Source organism: Pristiophorus japonicus, chromosome 23, assembly GCF_044704955.1.
Source record: "Pristiophorus japonicus isolate sPriJap1 chromosome 23, sPriJap1.hap1, whole genome shotgun sequence".
NCBI classification, from domain to species: domain Eukaryota; kingdom Metazoa; phylum Chordata; class Chondrichthyes; family Pristiophoridae; genus Pristiophorus; species Pristiophorus japonicus.
In genome coordinates this window covers 3,384,008-3,407,065 of record NC_091999.1, presented here as the reverse complement: position 1 = coordinate 3,407,065, position 23,058 = coordinate 3,384,008, and the positions used below count along the sequence as shown (strand labels likewise).

Sequence of the window (23,058 nt, the reverse complement as noted above, 5' to 3'; positions counted from 1 at the left end):
GGGGGGGGGACAGAGTGGGGCCTGACAGGTGCTGGGGGGGGGGGGGGGAGAGTGGGGCCTGACAGGTGCAGTGGGGGGGGGCAGAGTGGGGCCTGACAGGTGCAGTGGGGGGGGGGCAGAGTGGGGCCTGACAGGTGCAGGTGGGGGGAGAGGGCAGAGTGGGGCCTGACAGTGCAGGGGGGGGGGAGGGTCAGAGTGGGGCCTGACAGGTGCAGTGGGGGGGGGGGCAGAGTGGGGCCTGACAGGTGCTGGGGGGGGGGGGGAGGGTCAGAGTGGGGCCTGACAGGTGCAGGGGGGGAGGGGCAGAGTGGGGCTGACAGGTGCAGGGGCGGGGGGGAGGGTCAGAGTGGGGTCTGACAGGTGCAGGGGGGGGAGGGTGCAGAGTGGGGCCTGACAGGTGCTGGGGGGGGGGGGAGGGTCAGAGTGGGGTCTGACAGGTGCAGGGGGGGGAGGGGCAGAGTGGGGCCTGACAGGTGCAGGGGCGGGGGAGGGTCAGAGTGGGGTCTGACAGGTGCAGGGGGGGGAGGGGCAGGGGGGGGCCTGACAGGTGCAGGGGGGGGGGGGAGGGATGCAGAGTGGGGCCTGACAGGTACAGGGGGGGGCGGGGAGGGGCAGAGTGGGGCCTGACAGGTGCAGGGGGGGCGAGGGGCAGAGTGGGGCCTGACAGGTGCTGGGGGGAGGGGGAGAGTGGGGCCTCACAGGTACGGCGGGTGGGAGGGGAGGGAGGGGCAGCACGTGACTACGATATTCCTTACGACAAACACACAGACTCGACAAGATGGCTGCAGTACATCAGGAACTTGTCAGGCGACCTGATGCTTTTATTGTATTTACATCAGCAGCTGCATTACCAGTGCAGTCCACTAGGTGGAGCTATATTACAGTGACCTCGCAGGTACGCAGGGGGTGGCGGGGAGGGGGGAGGGGGAAGCGCGAGGGCTCACAGGTAGGTGGGGGTGCCGGGGGGAGGGGTGGTTGTCGCATGCTGGCGGGCTGAGACGAAAGCTCATCGACCCGAAGCATTAACTCTGTTTCTCTCTCTCCACAGACGCTGCCTGACCTGCTGAGTATTTTCAGCATTTTCTGTTTTTATTTCAGATTTCCAGCATGCGCAGTATTTCGGTCTTCTATTAACGCTTGGTAATTTGGCGGGGCCTCGTTAATCTGGCAGAGTGTCATTTTGGCGAGAATGAAACCGGTTCTGTCTTGCGTTGGTCTCGTCGAGGTCCCTTTAAATCAGGCACAAAACCTTGATGCAGGACCCTTCAGGCTGGATGCCGTGCCCGCTGCATGCGTTGCAGAGTTTTTCCTATTTTTTTTTTGTCTTTATCATGCCTGCCATTTTTTTCAGGTGTCCTCAAGTTAAAAACAAATTCTAGCAGCAGCGGACTGATCACATCTGCGATTAAAATGCAGAAACTATGCATGTCATGACAGTTCCGGGATGAGTGCTGTGTAGATCGCGTACAACTTTCTCTCTGCCTTTCTTAGACATAATACGATTACCCCACAGTATACAATCTGACTGAATGGATAATTTGTCTTTGCGACGGTTGTAAGGTTTGGTCTCATCACACATTTCCATAGGTGTAGCAGACCAATCACCACTAAGGACACAACGTTTCACAACCGATAAAATCGGGTCCTGGCTGGTCCAGGTCCTAACTTGTTGAGCAGTGACAGGGGTTCCTTCACTCTCAAAAGCATCCAGTAGATCTGCAGGTTGTGGCGTTTCCACCTCCGGTGTGGGCAACGGCAGACGGCTCAGTGCATCGGCACAATTCTCAGTGCCAGGTCTATGGCGAATGACATAATCATAGGCAGATAATGTCAGCGCCCACCTCTGGATGCGGGACGATGCATTGGTAGTGATACCTTTGTTTTCCGAAAACAATGAAATGAGTGGCTTGTGATCTGTTTCCAGTTCAAACCGAAGACCAAATAGGTACTGATGCATCTTTTTAACCCCATACACGCAGGCTAAAGCTTCTTTTTCTACCATGCTGTAGCCTCTTTCCGCCTCAGACAAACTTTTCTAAGCATACGCAACAGGTTATAGTTTACCCGACTCATTAGTTTGTTGGAGCACATAGCCAACCCCATATGATGAAGCATCACAGGCCAATACTAGACACTTACACGGATCATACTGTACCAGCAACTTGTTAGAGCAAAGCAGACTTGTAGTTTTCTCTCAAACTCTATCTTGAGACATACCCCAAACCCAGTTGTCACCTTTTCTGAGCAGCATGTGCAGTGGCTCTAATAAAGTGCTCAATCTTGGTAAGTAATTACCGAAGTACTTGAGTAGACCAAGGAACGAACACAACTCCGTCACATTCTGAGGCTTGGGTGCATTTTTGATGGCCTTGGTTTTCCAGTCCGTAGGCCTGATGGCATCAGCAGCAATCTTCCTCCCCAGACATTCGACTCCCGGTGCCATGAAGACACACTTCGAACATTTCAGTCTGAGTCCCACTTTGTCCAGACGATGTAGAACCTCTTCCAGGTTGTTCAGATGTTCGGCGGTGTCACGACCTGTGACCAGAATGTCATCTTGAAACACGACGGTTCTAGGGACAGACTTCAGTAGACTCTGAAATATGGCTGCAGCCGAGTGAATTCCAAAAGGACACCTGTTGTAGATAAACAGTCCTTTATGAGTGTTGATGCATGTAAGTTTCTTCGACGTGTCGACGAGCTCCTGTGTCGTAGGCCGACGTCAGATCCAGTTTAATGAATGACTTCCTACCGGCTAGTGTTGCAAACAGGTCATCAGCCGTCGGTAACGGGTACTGATCCTGTTTTAAAAATCGGTTGATCGTGACCTTGTAGTCTCTACAAATCCTGACAGTGCCATCATTCTTCAACACAGGAACAATGGCATTGGCCCATTCGTTAAATTCGACCGGTGATATGAGCCCTTCACGTTGGACTCTGTCTATCTCAATTTCAACCTTCTCCCTCATCATGTACGGAACAGCCCGAGCTTTGTGATGGACGGGTCTTGCAGCCGAGTCCAGGTGAATCTGCACCTTGGCTCCTGTGAAATTGCCGATGCCCGGTTCAAACAGCGAGGGAAATTTGCTCAGCACTTGAGCACACGAATTGTCATCCACCGATGGCAATGCTTTGATGTCGTTCCAATTCCATTTGATTTTTTCCAGCCAACTCCTGCCGAACAGCGATGGACCATTTCCTGGAACGACCCATAACGGTAGATCATGAACCACACCATCATACGACACCTTGGCTACTGCACTGCCAATCACCGGTATGAGTTCTTTGGTGTAAGTACGCAACTTGGCATTGACTGGGCTTAGCTTAGGCTTCACAGCCTTAGTGTCCCACAGCTTGTCGAATGTCCTTTGGCTCATTATTGACTGACTCGCACCCGTGTCCAATTCCATCGATAGCGGCATGCCATTTAGTTTCACATTAACCATTATCGGTTGGCTCTTTGTCAGGAACAAATACAGTCCATACACTTCCTCCGCGGGTATCTCGGGTTGCATATCCAGGTCCATGCTGGACTGGTCGTCATCATCCACGTGGTGAGTCGCAGCACGCTTGCTCAGTTGTGGACACATTAGCTGAAGATGCCCCACTCTCGAACAGCCTTACAGATGTACTGTTTAAAACGACACTGATGATGCCGATGATTGCCCCCACAACAACAGGGAGAAATCGGATTTATACCCGTTGGCGGACTTTGAGCAGGTACAGGTTTCGCATACGCAGTCGAGTAGGCCCTGCCATAAGCAGCTCTATCATATGACGACGCAATCTTGTTTACAGTACTTGCCGTGGAGCTCCGATTCTTCGATGATATCTGCCTTAAATTATCATCCGGCGTCATGCATGCCTGGGCAATCGCGATGGCCTTGCTCAAATCCAGTGTCTCCGCAGCCAATAACTTCCGGAGGATCACCTCGTGGTTGATTCCTATTACGAAGAAATCTTGCAGCATGTCTCCCAACGCATCTTCGAACTTACATGGCCCAGCAAGACGCCTTAGGTCAGCGACGAATTCCGACACATCCTGGCCCTCAGAACGAACATGTGTGTCGAATAGATATCATGAGATGATGATGCCTTCTTTTGGTTTGAGATGGTCACGTACCAGAGCACACAATTCCTCATGGTCCTTGCCCGTTGGACGTGCGGGCGAGAGGAGATTCTTTTATGAGGCCATAGATTTTCGGACCGCAAACAGTGAAGAAAACCGCCCTGCGCCTAACTGCATCAGTAGTTTCCTCCATTTTGTTGGCCACGAAGTACTGGTCCAGGCGATCGATAAAATCTGACCAGTCCTCTCCCTCCAAGAATCTCTCCAGAATTCCAATGGTGCTCATTGTGCACGCGAAAGTTCTTGAGTTACCTTGTCGCCAAATGTTATGTATGTAATAACTCGATAGACTGAATATTGTAAACTCACTCAGGTACAAATCTGGCTCAACTTTATTCGGGCCCAAAGTGCCCGCATTACATGGTGGCTTCCTTTATATACCTAGCCCCCACACACGTGCGTACAGCCTAGTGACCTCCGACAGTGGCGACCCCTGGTGGCTAGTATCCCCAAGCATACATACATGACAGTAACATAGGCAAGTTTGCTGACGATACAAAGATGGGAGGAAAAGCAATTCGTGAGGAGGACACAAAAAAATCTGCAAAAGGACATAGACAGGCTAAGTGAGTGGGCAAAAATTTGGCAGATGGAGTATAATGTTGGATAGTGTGATGTCAAGCACTTTGACAGAAAAAAAATCAAAGAGCAAGTTATTATTTAAATGGAGAAAGATTGCAAAGTGCTGCAGTACAGCGGGACCTGGGGGTCCTTGTGCATGAAACACAAAAGGATAGTATGCAGGTACAGCAAGTGATCAGGAAGGCCAATGGAATCTTGGCCTTTATTGCAAAGGGGATGGAGTATAAAAGCAGGGAAGTCTTGCTACAGTTATACAGGGTATTGGTGAGGCCACACCTGGAATACTGCGTACAGTTTTGGTTTCCATATTTACGAAAAGATATACTTGCTTTGGAGGCAGTTCAGAGAAGGTTCACTCGGTTGATTCCGGAGAGGAGGGGGTTGACTTTTGAGGAAAGGTTGAGTAGGTTGGGCCTCTACTCATTGGAATTCAGAAAAATGGGAGGTGGTCTTATCGAAATGTATAAGATTATGAGGGGTCTGGACAAGGTGGATGCAGAGAGGATGTTTCCACTGATGGGGGAGACTAGAACTAGGGGGCATGGTCTTAGAATAAGGGGCCGCCCATTTAAAACTGAGATGAGGAGGAATTTCTTCTCTCAGAGGTTTGTAAATCTGTGGAATTCTCTGCCCCAGAGAGCTGTGGAGGCTGGGTCATTGAATATATTTAAGACAGTTTCTTAAATGATAAGGGGATAATGGGTTATGATGAGCGGGCGGGGAAGTGGAGCTGAGTCCATGATCAGATCAGCAATGATCGTATTAAATGGCGGAGCAGGCTCGAGGGGCCGAATGGCCTACTCCTGCTCCTATTTCTTTTGTTCTTATGACATTGAAATTCCCATTCGTAGCTCACTGGTGGTTGATTTAAATTAAATAGCACATGGGACAGCACCGAACGCAAACGCTTCAAGAGCTTTGAGGAATGTTAGCCCCCACGAGATGTCGGTGCCCTCTGGATGGGGACTAGAGAAGGAGGCTGGGTGGAGTGAAGCTGCCCATTTTACCGGTTCTCTCTGCGCACCGAAGGCTGAACCATTTCTCTCATCTCCCCTCCGCTCCCCCCACCCCCCGTCACAGGTTGACGAACAGATGACAAGCTCCAGTCTCTACATGGCCGTCCTGCTACACCTCTACGAGCAGCGATTCACAGACCTCATGCGGCTGCTGAGTGGGAGCGCGGCCAGTTACCAGGTAACGGGCGGGGGTGCAACAATCTCACTCACATTAAAGGGGCGACTGTCACACACACACACACACACAGGGTAAAGGGGCGACTGTCACACACACACACACACACACACACACACACACACAGGGTAAAGGGGCGACTGTCACACACACACACACACACACAGGGTAAAGGAGCGACTGTCACACACACACACACACACACAGGGTAAAGGGGCGACTGTCTCACACACACACACACACACACACACAGGGTAAAGGGGCGACTGTCTCACACACACACACACACAGGGTAAAGGAGCGACTGTCACACACACACACACACACACACACACACACACAGTAAAGGGGCGACTGTCTCACACACACACACACACACAGGGTAAAGGAGCGACTGTCACACACACACACACACAGGGTAAAGGGGCGACTGTCTCACACACACACACACACACACACAGGGTAAAGGGGCGACTGTCTCACACACACACACACACAGGGTAAAGGAGCGACTGTCACACACACACACACACACACACACACACACACACACACACAGTAAAGGGGCGACTGTCTCACACACACACACACACACACAGTAAAGGGGCGACTGTCACACACACACACACACACACACAGGGTAAAGGAGCGACTGTCACACACACACACACACACACAGGGTAAAGGGGCGACTGTCACACACACACACACACAGGGTAAAGGGGCGACTGTCACACACACACACACACACACACACACACACACACACACGGTAAAGGAGCGACTGTCACACACACACACACACACACACACACAGGGTAAAGGGGCGACTGTCACACACACACACACACACACACACACAGGGTAAAGGGGCGACTGTCTCTCACACACACACACACACACACACACGGTAAAGGGGCGACTGTCACACACACACACACACACACAGGGTAAAGGGGCGACTGTCTCTCACACACACACACACACAGGGTAAAGGGGCGACTGTCTCACACACACACACACACAGGGTAAAGGAGCGACTGTCACACACACACACACACACACACACAGGGTAAAGGGGCGACTGTCACACACACACACACACACACACACACACAGGGTAAAGGGGCGACTGTCTCTCACACACACACACACACACAGGGTAAAGGGGCGACTGTCTCACACACACACACACAGGGTAAAGGGGCGACTGTCTCACACACACACACACACAGGGTAAAGGAGCGACTGTCACACACACACACACACACACACACACACACACACAGTAAAGGGGCGACTGTCTCACACACACACACACACACAGGGTAAAGGGGCGACTGTCTCACACACACACACACAGGGTAAAGGGGCGACTGTCTCACACACACACACACACAGGGTAAAGGGGCGACTGTCTCACACACACACAGGGTAAAGGGGCGACTGTCACACACACACACACACACAGGGTAAAGGGGCGACTGTCTCACACACACACACACACAGGGTAAAGGGGCGACTGTCACACACACACACACAGGGTAAAGGGGCGACTGTCTCTCACACACACACACACAGGGTAAAGGGGCGACTGTCTCACACACACACACACACAGGGTAAAGGAGCGACTGTCACACACACACACACACACACACACAGGGTAAAGGGGCGACCGTCACACACACACACACACACACACAGGGTAAAGGGGCGACTGTCTCTCACACACACACACACACACAGGGTAAAGGGGCGACTGTCTCACACACACACACACACACACAGGGTAAAGGGGCGACTGTCTCACACACACACACAGGGTAAAGGGGCGACTGTCTCACACACACACACACAGGGTAAAGGGGCGACTGTCTCACACACACACACACACACAGGGTAAAGGGGCGACTGTCTCACACACACACACACACAGGGTAAAGGGGCGACTGTCTCACACACACACACAGGGTAAAGGGGCGACTGTCTCACACACACACACAGGGTAAAGGGGCGACTGTCTCACACACACACACACACACACAGGGTAAAGGGGCGACTGTCTCACACACACACACACACACACAGGGTAAAGGGGCGACTGTCTCTCACACACACACACACACACACAGGGTAAAGGGGCGACTGTCTCACACACACACACACACAGGGTAAAGGGGCGACTGTCTCTCACACACACACACACACACAGGGTAAAGGGGCGACTGTCTCACACACACACACACACAGGGTAAAGGGGCGACTGTCTCACACACACACACACACAGGGTAAAGGGGCGACTGTCACACACACACACACACACAGGGTAAAGGGGCGACTGTCTCTCACACACACACACACACAGGGTAAAGGGGCGACTGTCTCTCACACACACACACACACACACAGGGTAAAGGGGCGACTGTCTCACACACACACACAGGGTAAAGGGGCGACTGTCACACACACACACACAGGGTAAAGGGGCGACTGTCACACACACACAGGGTAAAGGGGCGACTGTCTCACACACACACACAGGGTAAAGGGGCGACTGTCACACACACACAGGGTAAAGGGGTAACTGTCTCACACACACACACAGGGTAAAGGGGCGACTGTCACACACACACACACAGGGTAAAGGGGCGACTGTCACACACAGGGTAAAGGGGCGACTGTCTCACACACACACACAGGGTAAAGGGGCGACTGTCACACACACACAGGGTAAAGGGGCGACTGTCTCACACACACACACACACACACACACAGGGTAAAGGGGCGACTGTCTCACACACACACACACAGGGTAAAGGAGCGACTGTCACACACACACACACAGGGTAAAGGGGCGACTGTCACACACACACACACACACACACACACACAGGGTAAAGGGGCGACTGTCACACACACACAGGGTAAAGGGGCGACTGTCTCACACACACACACAGGGTAAAGGGGCGACTGTCACACACACACAGGGTAAAGGGGTAACTGTCTCACACACACACACAGGGTAAAGGGGCGACTGTCACACACACACACACAGGGTAAAGGGGCGACTGTCACACACACACACACAGGGTAAAGGGGCGACTGTCTCACACACACACAGGGTAAAGGGGCGACTGTCACACACACACAGGGTAAAGGGGCGACTGTCTCACACACACACACAGGGTAAAGGGGCGACTGTCTCACACACACACACACACACACACACACACAGGGTAAAGGGGCGACTGTCTCACACACACACACACACAGGGTAAAGGAGCGACTGTCACACACACACACACAGGGTAAAGGGGCGACTGTCACACACACACACACACACACACACACACAGGGTAAAGGGGCGACTGTCTCACACACACACACACACACACAGGGTAAAGGGGCGACTGTCACACACACACACACACACACACACACACACAGGGTAAAGGGGCGACTGTCTCTCACACACACACATACACACACACACACACACACACACACAGTAAAGGGACGACTGTCTCTCACATACACACACACACACACACACACACACACACACACACACAGTAAAGGGGCGACTGTCTCTCACACACACACACAGGGTAAAGGGGCGACTGTCTCACACACACACACACACACACAGGGTAAAGGGGCGACTGTCTCTCTCACACACACACACACACAGGGTAAAGGGGCAACTGTCTCACACACACACACAGGGTAAAGGGGCAACTGTCTCACACACACACAACACATAAGGGCCACATCTAACTCCCTCTTGAATATATCCAATGAACTGGCATCAACAACTCTCTGCGGTAGAGAATTCCACAGGTTCACCACTCTCTGGGTGAAAAAGTTTCTCCTCATCTCGGTCCTTGATGGCTTACCCCTTATCCTTAGACTGTGACCCCTGGTTCTGGAATTCCCCAACATTGGGAACATTCTTCCTGCATCTAACCTGTCCAATTCCGTCAGAATTTTATATGTTTCTATGAGATCCCCTGTCATTCTTCCAAATTCCAGTGAATATAAGCCTAGTCGATCCAGTCTTTCTTCATATGTCAGTTCTGCCATCCCGGGAATCAGTCTGATGAACCTCTCGCTATGAAGGCCAACATACCATTTGCTTTCTTTACTGCCTGCTGTACCTGCATGCCTACTTTCAATGACTGATGTACCATGACACCCAGGTCTCGTTGCACCTCCCCTTTTACTAATCTGCCACCATTCAGATAATATTCTGCCTTCCTGTTTTTGCCACCAAAGTGAATAACCTCACATTTATCCACATTATACTGCATCTGCCATGCATTTGCCCACTCACCTAACCTGCCCAAGTCACCCTGCAGCCTCTTAGCGTCCCCCTCACAGCTCACACTGCCACCCAGCTTTGTGTCATCTGTAAACTTGGAGATATTACACTCAATTCCTTCGTCTAAACCATTAATGTATATTGTAAATAGCTGTGGTCCCAGCACTGAGCCCTGCGGCACCCCACTAGTCACTGCCTGTCATTCTGAAAAGGACCCGTTTATCCCGACTCTCTGCTTCCTGTCTGCCAAACAGTTCTCTATCCACGTCAATACTTTACCCCCAATCCCATGTGCCTTAATTTGCACAGCAATCTCTTGTGTGGGACATTGTCAAAAGCCTTTTTGAAAGTCCAAATACACCACATCCACTGGTTCTCCCTTATCCACTCCACTAGTTACATCCTCAAAAAATTCTAGAAGATTTGTCAAGCATGATTTCCCTTTCATAAATCCATGCTGACTTGGACCAATCCTGTCACTGCTTTCCAAATGCGCTGCTATTTCATCTTTAATAATTGAATCCAGAATTTTCCCCACTACCAATGTCAGGCTAACCGGTCTATAATTTCCAGTTTTCTCTCTCCCTCCTTTTTTAAAAAGTGGTGTTACATTAGCTACCCTCCAGTCCATAGGAACTGATCCAGAGTCGATAGACTGTTGGAAAATGATCACCAACGCATCCACTATTTCTAGGGCCACTTCCTTAAGTACTCTGGGATGCAGACTATCAGGCCCCGGGAATTTATCGGCCTTCAATTCCATCAATTTCCCTAACACCATTTCCCGACTAATAAGGATTTCCCTCAGTTCCCTCAGTTCCTCCTTCTCGCTAGATCCTCGGTCCCCTAGTATTTTCGGGAGGTCATTTGTGTCTTCCTTAGTGAAGATAGAACCAAAGTATTTGTTCAATTGGTCTGCCACTTCCTTGTTCCCCATTATGAATTCACCTGATTCTGACTGCAAGGGACCTACATTAGTCTTCACTAATCTTTTTCTCTTCACATATCTATAGAAGTTTTTGCAGTCAGTTTTTATGTTCCCTGCAAGCTTACTCTCACACTCTATTTTCCCCCTCCTAATTAAACCCTTAGTCCTCCTCTGCTGAATTCTAAATTTCTCCCAGTCCTCCCAGGTTTGCTGCTTTTTCTGACCAGTTTATATGCCTCTTCCTTGGATTTAACACTATCCCTAATTTCCCTTGTTAGCCACGGTTGAGCCACCTTCCCCGTTTTATTTTTATGCCAGACAGGGATGTCTCTCTCTCACATACACACATACACACACACACACACACACACAGAGGGTAAAGGGACGACTGTCTCTCACACACACACAGAGTAAAGGGATGACTGTCTCACACACACACACACACAGGGTAAAGGGACAACTGTCTCACACACACACACACACACACACACACACACACACACACACACACACACAGTAAAGGGACAACTGTCTCACACACACACAGGGTAAAGGGACGACTGTCACACACACACACACACACACACACACACACAGGGTAAAGGGACGACTGTCACACACACACACACACACACACACACAGGGTAAAGGGACGACTGTCACACACACACACACACACACACACCGGGTAAAGGGACAACTGTCACACACACACACACACACACACACACGGTAAAGGGACAACTGTCACACACACACACAGGGTAAAGGGACGACTGTCACACACACAGGGTAAAGGGACGACTGTCACACACACACACACACACAGGGTAAAGGGACGACTGTCACACACACACACACACAGGGTAAAGGGACGACTGTCACACACACACACACACACACACACAGGGTAAAGGGACGACTGTCACACACACACACACACACACACACACAGGGTAAAGGGACGACTGTCACACACACACACACACACACACACACACACACACACACAGGGTAAAGGGACGACTGTCACACACACACACACAGGGTAAAGGGACGACTGTCTCACACACACACACACACACACACACACACGGTAAAGGGACAACTGTCTCACACACACACACACACACACACACACACACACACACACACACAGTAAAGGGACAACTGTCTCACACACACACAGGGTAAAGGGACGACTGTCACACACACACACACACACACACAGGGTAAAGGGACGACTGTCACACACACACACACACACACACACACGGTAAAGAGACGACTGTCTCACACACTACACACACACACACAGACACACAGTAAAGGGACAACTGTCTCTGTCACACACACACACACACACAGGGTAAAGGGACAACTGTCTCACACACACACACACACAGGGTAAAGGGACAACTGTCTCACACACACACACACACACAGGGTAAAGGGACAACTGTCTCACACACACACACACACAGGGTAAAGGGACCACTGCCATAGATGGGAACGGCGACAAGGCCACGTGAAGTGTCCCCCACTGAAAGTCAGCAGCCTTCCACCAGCCATGCTGGAGCCATGGGGTAGTACTGCGTCCGAACACTAGATTTGGCAAAGGCACACGGAAGACAACCAGTATGGGAATGTATAAGGGTGACTGATTGATGCAGTATTGGATGGATTGGTGTAAAGTACAGTTGGATAGTCATTATGTTACTGCAGTAGTACACCACTGGACGAATGACGCAAGTTTAAGTCCCACTGCGGCAGCTGGGGAATTTATATTCAGTTAATTTAATAAATCAGAAATAAAAAGCTAATATCAGTAATAGTAAGCAAGTAACTACCGGATTGCCGTAAAAGAACATTTGATTGATTAATGTCCTTTAGGGAAGGAGATGTACCGTCCTTACCTGATCCGGCCTATATGTGACTTCAGACCCTCAGCAATGTGATTAACTTTTAAATGCCTTCTGCAATGGCCTAGCGAGCCACTCAGTTGTACCAAACCACTACAACAGAGTATAAATCACAAACAGCACTGTGGGAGCACCTTCACCACACGGACTGCAGCGGTTCAAGAAGGCAGCTCACCACCACCTTCTCCAGGGGCAATTAGGGATGGGCAATAAACACCAGCCTTGCCAGCGAGGCCCACATCCCGTGAATGAATATTACAGAAACACACTTTGTGTTGGGCTGTGACGCTTGAGCCAATTGTAAGGAACAATGTGAGTAGATCTGAATTTAACAGCGAGTTCTTTTCTCCCTAGTTCACCACAGCCGACTCACAGCCTGGAACTGATGGCAGTGGCATTCAAAGTAGGTCTCGCTCTGTGCCTGTTCAGCCAAGGCGGGGAGGTGCCACCAGTGTTGTGTGTCTTTGTATTTCTCTCTGTGCTCTCTCTCTCCTGCCCGTGAGTCACCCGCATTCCCTGACATGGTCACATCCGGGGGTCCACCTGCCAGCGCACCATACCACAGGACCCAGAGCGGATTGGAGCAGGCACTTTGCAACGGGACACGACAATGACCACTTGCATTGACATAGCGCCTTTAACATCCCACGGTGCTTCGCAGCAGCGTTATCACAGAATCACAGAAATTTGCAGCACGGAAGGAGGCCATCTCGGCCCACCGTGTCCGCGCCGGCCGACCTAGAGCTACCCAGCCTAATCCCACTTTCCCGCTCTCGGTCCGTAGCCCTGTGGGTTACGACACTTCAGGTGCACATCCAAATGTGGTGAGGGTTTCTGCCTCTACCCCCCCTTTCAGGCAGTGAGTTCCGCCCCAGACCCCCACCACCCTCTGGGTGAAGACATTTCCCCTCAAATCCACTCTCAACCTCCCCCCAATGACCTTAAACCTTCTGCCAAGGGAAACAGGTCCGTCTTACCCACTCTATCCAGATCCCTCATAATTTTATACACCTCCATAAGGTCTCCCCTCAGCCTCCTCTGTTCCAAAGAAAACAACCCCAGCCAAAATTCTCCAGTCCTGGCAATATTCTTGTAAATCCCCTCTGTACCCTCTCCAGTGCAATCACATCCTTCCTGTAATGTGGTGACCAGAACTGCACCCAGTACTCCAGCTGTGGCCTAACCAGTGTTGTATACAGTTCAAGCATAACCCCCCTGCTCTTGTATTCCATGCCTCGGCCAATAAAGGCAAGCATTCCGTACGCCTTCTTAACCACCTTATCCACCTGGCCTGCTACCTTCAGGGATCTGTGGACCTGCACTCTGTTATCAGACAAAATTTTCCACCGAGCCACATAAAGATGTGAGGACAGGTGACCAAGAGCTTGGTGAAAGAGGTAGATTTTGAGGAGCGTCTTAAAGGAGGAGAGAGAGGTAGCGAGGCGGAGAGGTTTAGGAAGGGAGTTCCAGAGCTTGGGGCCCAGGCAACAGAAGGCACGGCCACCGATGGTGGAGCGATTATAATCAGGGATGGTCAGGAGGGCAGAATTAGAGGAGCGCAGACATCTTGGGGGGTTGTGGGGCTGGAGGAGATTACAGAGATAGGGAGGGGGCGAGGGCCATGGAGGGATTTGTAAACAAGGATGAGAATTTTGAAATCGAGGCGTTGTTTAACCGGAAGCCAATATAGGTCAGCGAGCACAGCGGGTAATGGGTGAGTGGGACTCGGTGTGGGTTAGGATACGGGGCAGCGAGCACAGTGGGTGATGGGTGAGCGGGACTTGGTGAGAGTTAGGACACGGGGCAGCGAGCACAGGGGGTGATGGGTGAGCGGGACTTGGTGCGAGTTAGGACACGGGGCAGTGAGCACAGGGGGTGATGGGTGAGCGGGACTTGGTGCGAGTTAGGACACGGGGCAGCGAGCACAGGGGGTGATGGGTGAGCGGGACTCGGTGCGAGTTAGGACACGGGGCAGTGAGCACAGTGGGTGATGGGTGAGCGGGACTCGATGCGAGTTAGGACACGGGGCAGTGAGCACAGGGGGTGATGGGTGAGCGGGACTCGGTGCAAGTTAGGACACGGGGCAGTGAGCACAGGGGGTGATGGGTGAGCGGGACTCGGTGCGAGTTAGGACACGGGGCAGCGAGCACAGTGGGTGATGGGTGAGCGGGGACTTGGTGCGAGTTAGGACACGGGGCAGTGAGCACAGGGGGTGATGGGTGAGCGGGACTCGGTGCGAGTTAGGACACGGGGCAGCGAGCACAGTGGGTGATGGGTGAGCGGGACTTGGTGCGAGTTAGGACACGGGGCAGCGAGCACAGTGGGTGATGGGTGAGTGGGACTTGGTGTGAGTTAGGACACGGGGCAGTGAGGACAGGGGGTGATGGGTGAGCGGGACTTGGTGCGAGTTAGGACACGGGGCAGCGAGCACAGGGGGTGATGGGTGAGTGGGACTGGGTGTGAGTTAGGACATCGGCAACCGAGTTTTGGATCACCTCTAGTTTACGTAAAATCTCATTAGAGGTGTTATTTAACCTCGAACAGGTCACAGCTCTTTACAAAAACTGTATTGCTGCATCTGAAAATGCTGCTACAAAAAACTTTTTAAAAACTCCTACCTTTTATCACCACGCTGCTGTGCACCTCAGTGTAAGGTTACGATGACTCCTGGGACCTGCCCAAGAGCTGGTGCTAGCATTGATCTCATTGCTCGAGCAAGCTGCCCATGGAAGTGTGACCAGTGTTGCCAGCTCACCCCAAGTATGCAGGTGTGGTCCGAGGACACATTTCTAGTGATCCTCAGGCCTCTAGATTCCGAGACCCCCTCCACCTCCCCCAACCCCACTTCACCCTCCCGTGTTACAAAAGAATTTGAGGACCCTCTGTAACACTCTGTGCATTTTTTTCTGTATAAAAATGAGTTATACAATTAAGCGTATATAGTTATTACTATTTTTTTTTAACGTACTTAATGTAAGAAAGAAAGACTTGCATTTATATAGCACCTTTCACAACCACCAGGCGTCTCAAAGTGTTTTGCAGCCAATAAGAACATAAGAAATAGGAGCAGGAGTCGGCCATTCGGCCCCTCGAGCCTGCTCCGCCTTTCAATAAGATCATGGCTGATCATTGACTTAACTCCACTTTCCCGCACTACCCCCATATCCCTTGATTCCCCTGGACCCCAAAAATATATCTCTCAGTCTTGAATATACTCAAACACTCAGCATCCACAGCCTTCTGGGGCAATGCAGTACTTTTGGAGTGTAGTCACTGTTGTAATGTGGGAAACGCCAATTTGCGCACAGCAAGCTCCCACACACAGCGATGTGATAATGACCCAGATAATCTGTTTTTTTTAATGTTGATTGAGGGATAAATATTGGCCCCAGGACCCCGGGGATAACTCCCCCCTGCTCTTCTTCGAAATAGTGGCCGTGGGATCTTTTAATGTCCACCTGAGAGAGCAGACAGGGCCCCGGTTTAACGTCTCATCCAAAAGACGGCACCTCCGACAGTGCGACACTCCCTCAGCACTGCGCTGGAGTGTCAGCCTGGATTTATGTGCTCGAGTCCCTGGAATGGGGCTTGAACCCACAACCTTTTGACTCAGAGGTGAGGGTGCTGCCCACTGAGACACGGCTGACACTCGGTGTCTGGGACCAATCCCTGGCCTAGGGTGGCAGTAGCGATGCTACAATTGGTCTCCAAGCCCTTGTTCCTTCTTATCTTAATACCAAAGCCCAACCCGGGTTACAGCCCTGATGCAGGCCCAGAGATGGCAAGTCTCTTTCATTCCGCCCCCTGCTTCCCAGTGGCGCCCCCCCCCCCTCCCTGTAACGTATTTGCTTCATGGGTTCTTTGCCTAAGAATTCATAGCAACACATTGCTATTAAGAACTAGTTGGTTTATTAGCAAAGGTTTAACAATCACACGACACATTACCAGTTCATCCCACCGGTCTCGCAACCAGCTGCCCCATCGTGGATCCCCCGAACCCAACTGGCCGGGGTTTTATTGAGTCTTGTCACCATCACGTGACTTGCCCAACTCAACAGCTTGACTAACTTGTGAGCATACACGCAGGTGCATCCTTTGCACTCCCCATCACAACCACCAGTTTAAGGAGGAAAAGAATGGTCTCTTTTCAACCGCGAAGCCGGCTTCCAATCGACACCGGGCGGCTCCGCGCAAGGGGGAAAGAGGGGTTGACAGGAAGGCTCGCTACGCACTCACTGATTCTCCTGCCCTCCACTCAGGTTCCAAGAAAGTCCAACTCCCTCCGTTCTATTTCATAGTTAAAAGCAATGTGTGCGGGCTCTGTCTTTGAATGTAGAAGCAATCAAAAAAAAAACTTACTGAGATAAATGCAGAAGTCAGTAATATCTCCAAGTTTGCAGATGACACTAAGCTGGGTGGTGGTGTGAGCTGTGAGGAGGACGCTAAGAGGCTGCAGGGTGACTTGGACAGGTTAGGTGAGTGGGCAAAATGCATGGCAGATGCAGTATAATGTGGATAAATGTGAGGTTATCCACTTTGGTGGCAAAAACACGAAGGCAGAATATTATCTGAATGGTGGCAGATTGGGAAAAGGGGAGGTGCAACGAGACCTGAGTGTCATGGTACATCAGTCATTGAAAGTTGGCATGCAGGTACAGCAGGCGGTGAAGAAGGCAAATGGCATGTTGGCCTTCATAGCTAGGGGATTTGAGTATAGGAGCAGGGAGGTCTTACTGCAGTTGTACAGGGCCTTGGTGAGGCCACACCTGGAATATTGTGTTCAGTTTTGGTCTCCTAATCTGAGGAAGGACATTCTTGCTATTGAGGGAGTGCAGCGAAGGTTCACCAGACTGATTCCCGGGATGGCAGGACTGACATATGAAGAAAGACTGGATCGACTAGGCTTATATTCACTGGAATTTAGAAGAATGAGAGGGGATCTCAAAAAAACATAAAATTCTGACGGGATTGGACAGGTTAGATGCAGGAAGAATGTTTCCGATGTTGGGGAAGTCCAGAACCAGGGGTCACAGTCTAAGGATAAGGGGTAAGCCATTTAGGACCGGGATGAGGAGAAACTTCTTCACCCAGAGAATTGTGAACCTGTGGAATTCTCTACCACAGAGAGTTCTTGAGGCCAGTTCGTTAGATATATTCAAAAGGGAGTTAGATGTGGCCCTTACGGCTAAAGGGATCAAGGGGTATGGAGAGAAAGCAGGAAAGGGGTACTGAAGTTGCATGATCAGCCATGATCTTATTGAATGGTGGTGCAGGCTCGAAGGGCCGAATGGCCTACAAAAGCAGAAAATGCTGGAAATACTCAGTGGGTCAGGCAGCATCCGTGGAGAGAGAGAAACAGAGTTAACGTTTCTGGTCAATGACCCTTCGTCAGGACTGGCCTAGCCGAGTTCTGATGAAGGGTCATCGACCTGAAACGTTAACTCTCTTTCTCTCTCCACGAATGCTGCCTGACCCACTGAGTATTTCCAGCATTTTCTGTTTTTATTTCAGATTCCAGCATCTGTGATATTTTGCTTTTGTGTTGCTGTCGAGGCCAGTGATTATGCAGCGGAGGAACTTGCCCGAACCACATTGCAAATGGCGTCCAACAGTGAGGACGTGCGCACGCACAGTTTTTGTATCGACAGAAGAAGTAGGAGCAGGAGTCGGCCATACGGCTCTTCGAGCCTGCTCTGCCATTCAACAGGCCCACGGCTGACCTTTGACCTCAACTCCACTTGACCGCCCGATCCCCAGCTCCCGTGGGTGCGGTATAATCTAGCGATCACCATTATGAATCAACTCAACGACTCAGCCTCCACAGCCCTCCGGGGCAGAGAATTCCAAAGATTCACCCCCCGCCTCTGAGTGAAGACATTCCTCCTCATCTCAGTCCTAAATGGCCGGCCCCTTATCCTGAGAGTCTCCAGTCTGGGGGGGTGGGGGGGGGGGAAACAAACTCTCAGCGTCGACCCTGTCAAGCCCCCAAGAATCTGATGGACTAGAAATTGGTTGGCGCCAACGGGCCGCCAAGCACCTACCGCCCGGGCACTGAGACGCCCTGCCGTGAACTTCATTGCTGGCTTGACAGGCGGGCGCAGTCATTGAGCGCTGCGCGCTCTAGCGGCACCCAAGTGGTGACGTCACGCACGCGCGCAACTCCCTGGTGGCGCCCACTTGACCGCTTCTGTCTGCCGTAGCGCCCGGCGGGGAAAGCGGGCGCCGCAAAGGTGCGATATCTGAAGGGCTGACCCGGGGTAATTGTCCACGGCTCCTGACCTGTCTGACCTCTGTAGGCCTGTCGCTAACGTTTCTTCCATCGCCTTGCAGGTTTTGCCTCTGCCACCTTACCTCCTCTGCAGTCGCATGGATGCCAGCATCCCAGCGCCTCAACTTGAGCAGCGCTCTCGTTGGTGCCCGAGGAGGACGCTGCCCATCGTGCTCCACTCCCCTCCCCTCTCGGGGCGCTAAAAGTGAATATCCCGCTTGGAGGCGGTAAACGTCGCCCAGCGCTAAAGTTGGCGACCAGGCAGTATTACCACCTCGAACCGAATTTTTAGCCCGATATGTTTCAATGAGATCACCTCTCATGCTTCTAAACTCCAGAGGGTATCGGCCCAACCTGCTCAGTGCGACTCGAACAAATTTCGGGCCGAGATGAGGAGAAATGTTTTCACTCAGAGGGTGGAATTCTCGACCACAGGAGGCCAAGTCACTGAATATATTTAAGAAGGGGATAGATAGATTTCTAGACACAAAAGACATCAACGTTTAAAGTTCTGACGGGTTTAGACAGGTTAGATGCAGGAAGAACGTTCCCGATGTTGGGGAAGTCCAGAACCAGGGGGGTCACAGTCTAAAGATAAGGGGTAAGCCGTTTAGGACCGAGATGTGGAGAAACTTCTTCACCCAGAGAGTGGTGAACCTGTGGAATTCTCTACCGCAGGAAGTTGTTGAGGCCAATTCACTAAATATATTCAAAAAGGAGTTAGATGTAGTCCTTACTGCTAGGGGGATCAGGGGGTATGGCGAGAAAGCAGGAATGGGCTACTGAAGTTGCATGTTCAGCCATGAACTCATTGAATGGTGGTGCAGGCTCGAAGGGCCGAATGGCCCGCTCCTGCACCTGTTTTCTATGTTTCTATGTATGGGGACAAAGCGGCAATATGGTGCTGAGATGGAGGATCAGCCATGATCACATTGAATGGCGGTGCAGGCTCGAAGGGCCGAATGGCCCGCTCCTGCACCTGTTTTCTATGTTTCTATTCCAATCGTCTCAGTACACAGCGGAGCGAGGGGTGGAGGCGGGGGGGGGGCGTGGGGGCCCCAAGAGTCTACGAACTCTTGCGGACAAACCAACTTGCGGAGCCCCCTGAGATTTTCTCGCAGACCCCCCCCCCCCAGGGGGCCGCGGACCACCCCTGCTTGAGACCCCCTGACCTGACCAGTGTGTCCCAGCATCAGCGAATCACATAAGGCACGACGAAGCTGGAAACAAAACCACGAGTTTTCGGAGTTGAGTCTCCTGAGTTAGGCTAAAATGTTCATTTAAAAAAAAAAACACGCGTCTCGCGATGAATTCATGAGAGTTGGCAATACTGTGTGCCAATTGCAGCCCCCTCCCCCCTCCACCCCCGGCCCCTTATGTGGACTGGGATCAGCTCAATCAGCACAGATGGACTCTTCCTGGGCTCTTGCTGCCCTTAAACCGCACACCAGGAGACTCTGAGCGAAATGGCCGATGTTCCCCCTAAGGCGCACATTCACTCAGGAGGTCCATCGCAGACCGCTCACCAGCTGCTGCCATTGGAAAAGATCGACACGGCAAATTTAAAGGGGCTGAGCCCCAACCCCCCGCCCCACCCCAGAATATTTAGAGGGAACATTGGTAATGATGTAATTACGGGCCGCGAATCGCAACACGGCAGCACCTTGGGACTCTGCGCAGTCCAGCAACGTCATTCGCTCCGAGCTCTCGCAGAACCATTCCCCCTCCCACTCGGATCCCCCTGAATCCCTCGGCAGTGATATCTCCCCGGGCTCTCGGGCCTCCAAGTGTAAGGGTGCTGGGGGAACCTCCCCAGAGACAGTGCCCCAATGCTCGCATTCTCCGGCTGCAAGAGGGCACCCTCTACTCCTCCCCTCCCCCTCTACTCCTTCGCCTCCCCTTCCCTCTTCCCCCCCGCCCCCCACCCTGCTCTCCCCCTCCTCTATCCTTCACACCTCTCCTCAACCACTCTCCTCCTTCCCTTCCTGCTCCCCTCCCCTCTTCCTCTCCCCCTAGCCTCACCCCTCTCCCTCTCTCCTCACCCCTCTCCTCACTCCTCTCCCTCTCTCCTCTCCCCTCCCCCTTTCCTCGCCCCCTCCCCCTCCTCCTCTCCTCACTCCTCTCCCTCTCTCCTCTCCCCCTCCCCCTCTCCTCACTCCTCTTCCCCTCTCCCTGTCCCCCTCTCCCTCTCCCTCTCCCCCCCTCTCCTCACCCCCCCTCCCCCTCTCCCTCTCCTCAACCACTCTCCTCCTTCCCTTCCTGCTCCCCTCCCCTCTTCCTCTCCCCCTAGCCTCACCCCTCTCCCTCTCTCCTCACCCCTCTCCTCACTCCTTTCCCTCTCTCCTCATCCCTCTCCCCCTCCCCCTTTCCTCACCCCCTCCCCCTCTCCTCACTCCTCTCCCACTCTCCTCTCCCCCTCCCCCTTTCCTCACCCCCTCCCCCTCCTCCTCTCCTCACTCCTCTCCCTCTCCCCCTCTCCTCACTCCTCTTCCCCTCTCCCTGTCCCCCTCTCCCTCTCCCTCTCCCCCCCCCCTCCCCCTCTCCCTCTCCTCAACCACTTCTCCTCCTTCCCTTCCTGCTCCCCTCCCCTCTTCCTCCCGCCTTGCTCTCCTCTATCCCCACCCCTCCTCTAATGCCTCACTCTCCCCCTCTCCTCCTTCCCTTCCTTCTCCCCTCCCCTCTTCCAGCCGCCTTGCTCTCCTCTTCTATCCCCACCCCTCTAACGCCTCACCCTCTCCCCCTCTCCTCACCCCTCTCCCTCTCCCCCTCTCCTCCGTCCCTTCCTTCACCCCTCCCCTCTTCCTCCCCCTCTCCTCTATCCCCACTCCTCTAACGTCCCACCCCTGTCCTCCCCCTCCCTCCCTCTCCCCCTCCCCCACTCCTCACCCCTCTTCCCCCTCTCCGTCTCTCTCTCTCTCCCTATCCCCCTCTCTCTCTCCCTACCCCTTCCCTTTCTACCCCCAGAGGGGGTCCATTCTCCTGCACAAATGTGAGCCGAAATGTCAGCCTGGTTGCCCGCTCGCCAGCAGCCAATTGTCTGTATCGAGAATAACGCACCCCTTGCACCATTTCTGCAGCCTTTCTGCTCTGATTCTGTCTTGCAGATTCCGACTCTGACGATGAGGACAGTCCGGATCTGGGGCCCCACAGCGCCGTTATGCACGACAGCATGCTGCTTACGCTTCACCAGAGGGACGCGTAAGGAGAGGGGCCCCGCCCGTGCCCCCGCCAGTTATAGTACTGTATGGACAATGTGCTATGCAATCGACTGTTTTCTTTTGATAAAGTGTCTCACAGGATTTGTGGGACCTTCGTGTACAAGGTGTCTCTGTTACTGCCATGTGTCAACTTCTTTAACTCGTTTGGAAAGAGTGTGTGCGTGTGCGTGTGCGTATGAATGTGTGTGTCTGAGTGTTGTGCATGTGCGTGTACATGAGTGTATGTGTACGTGTGTGTGTGTGTGTGTGTGTGCGTGTATATGGAAGAGCCGACTGGAATATCTGGTCCTTCATCGAAACGTCTATGAAACTCATCCCTTTTGGTGTGGAAGCAAGTCATCCGCGTTCGAGGCCTATGGTAATGATGTATATAAGAACATAAGAAATAGGAGCAGGAGTAGGCCACCTGGCCCCTCGAGCCTGCTCCGCCATTCAATAAGATCATGGCTGATCTGATCATGGACTCAGCTCCACTTCCCCGCCCGCTCCCCATAACC

General features: G+C 52.4%; 1 protein-coding gene across 1 annotated transcript in view; it reads left to right on the top strand.

Moving 5' to 3' along the window:
* The window catches only part of LOC139235276 (probable E3 ubiquitin-protein ligase MARCHF10), a 34,257-nt gene extending 11,593 nt beyond the window's left edge, over window positions 1–22,664 (top strand). Inside the window, exons 4-6 of the mRNA XM_070866418.1 lie at window positions 5,792–5,905; window positions 13,430–13,478; window positions 22,448–22,664. The gene's annotated coding sequence lies outside the window, so the exon portion shown is untranslated. The remainder of the gene's footprint in view (window positions 1–5,791; window positions 5,906–13,429; window positions 13,479–22,447) is intronic.
* The last annotated feature ends 394 nt before the right edge of the window (window positions 22,665–23,058 follow it).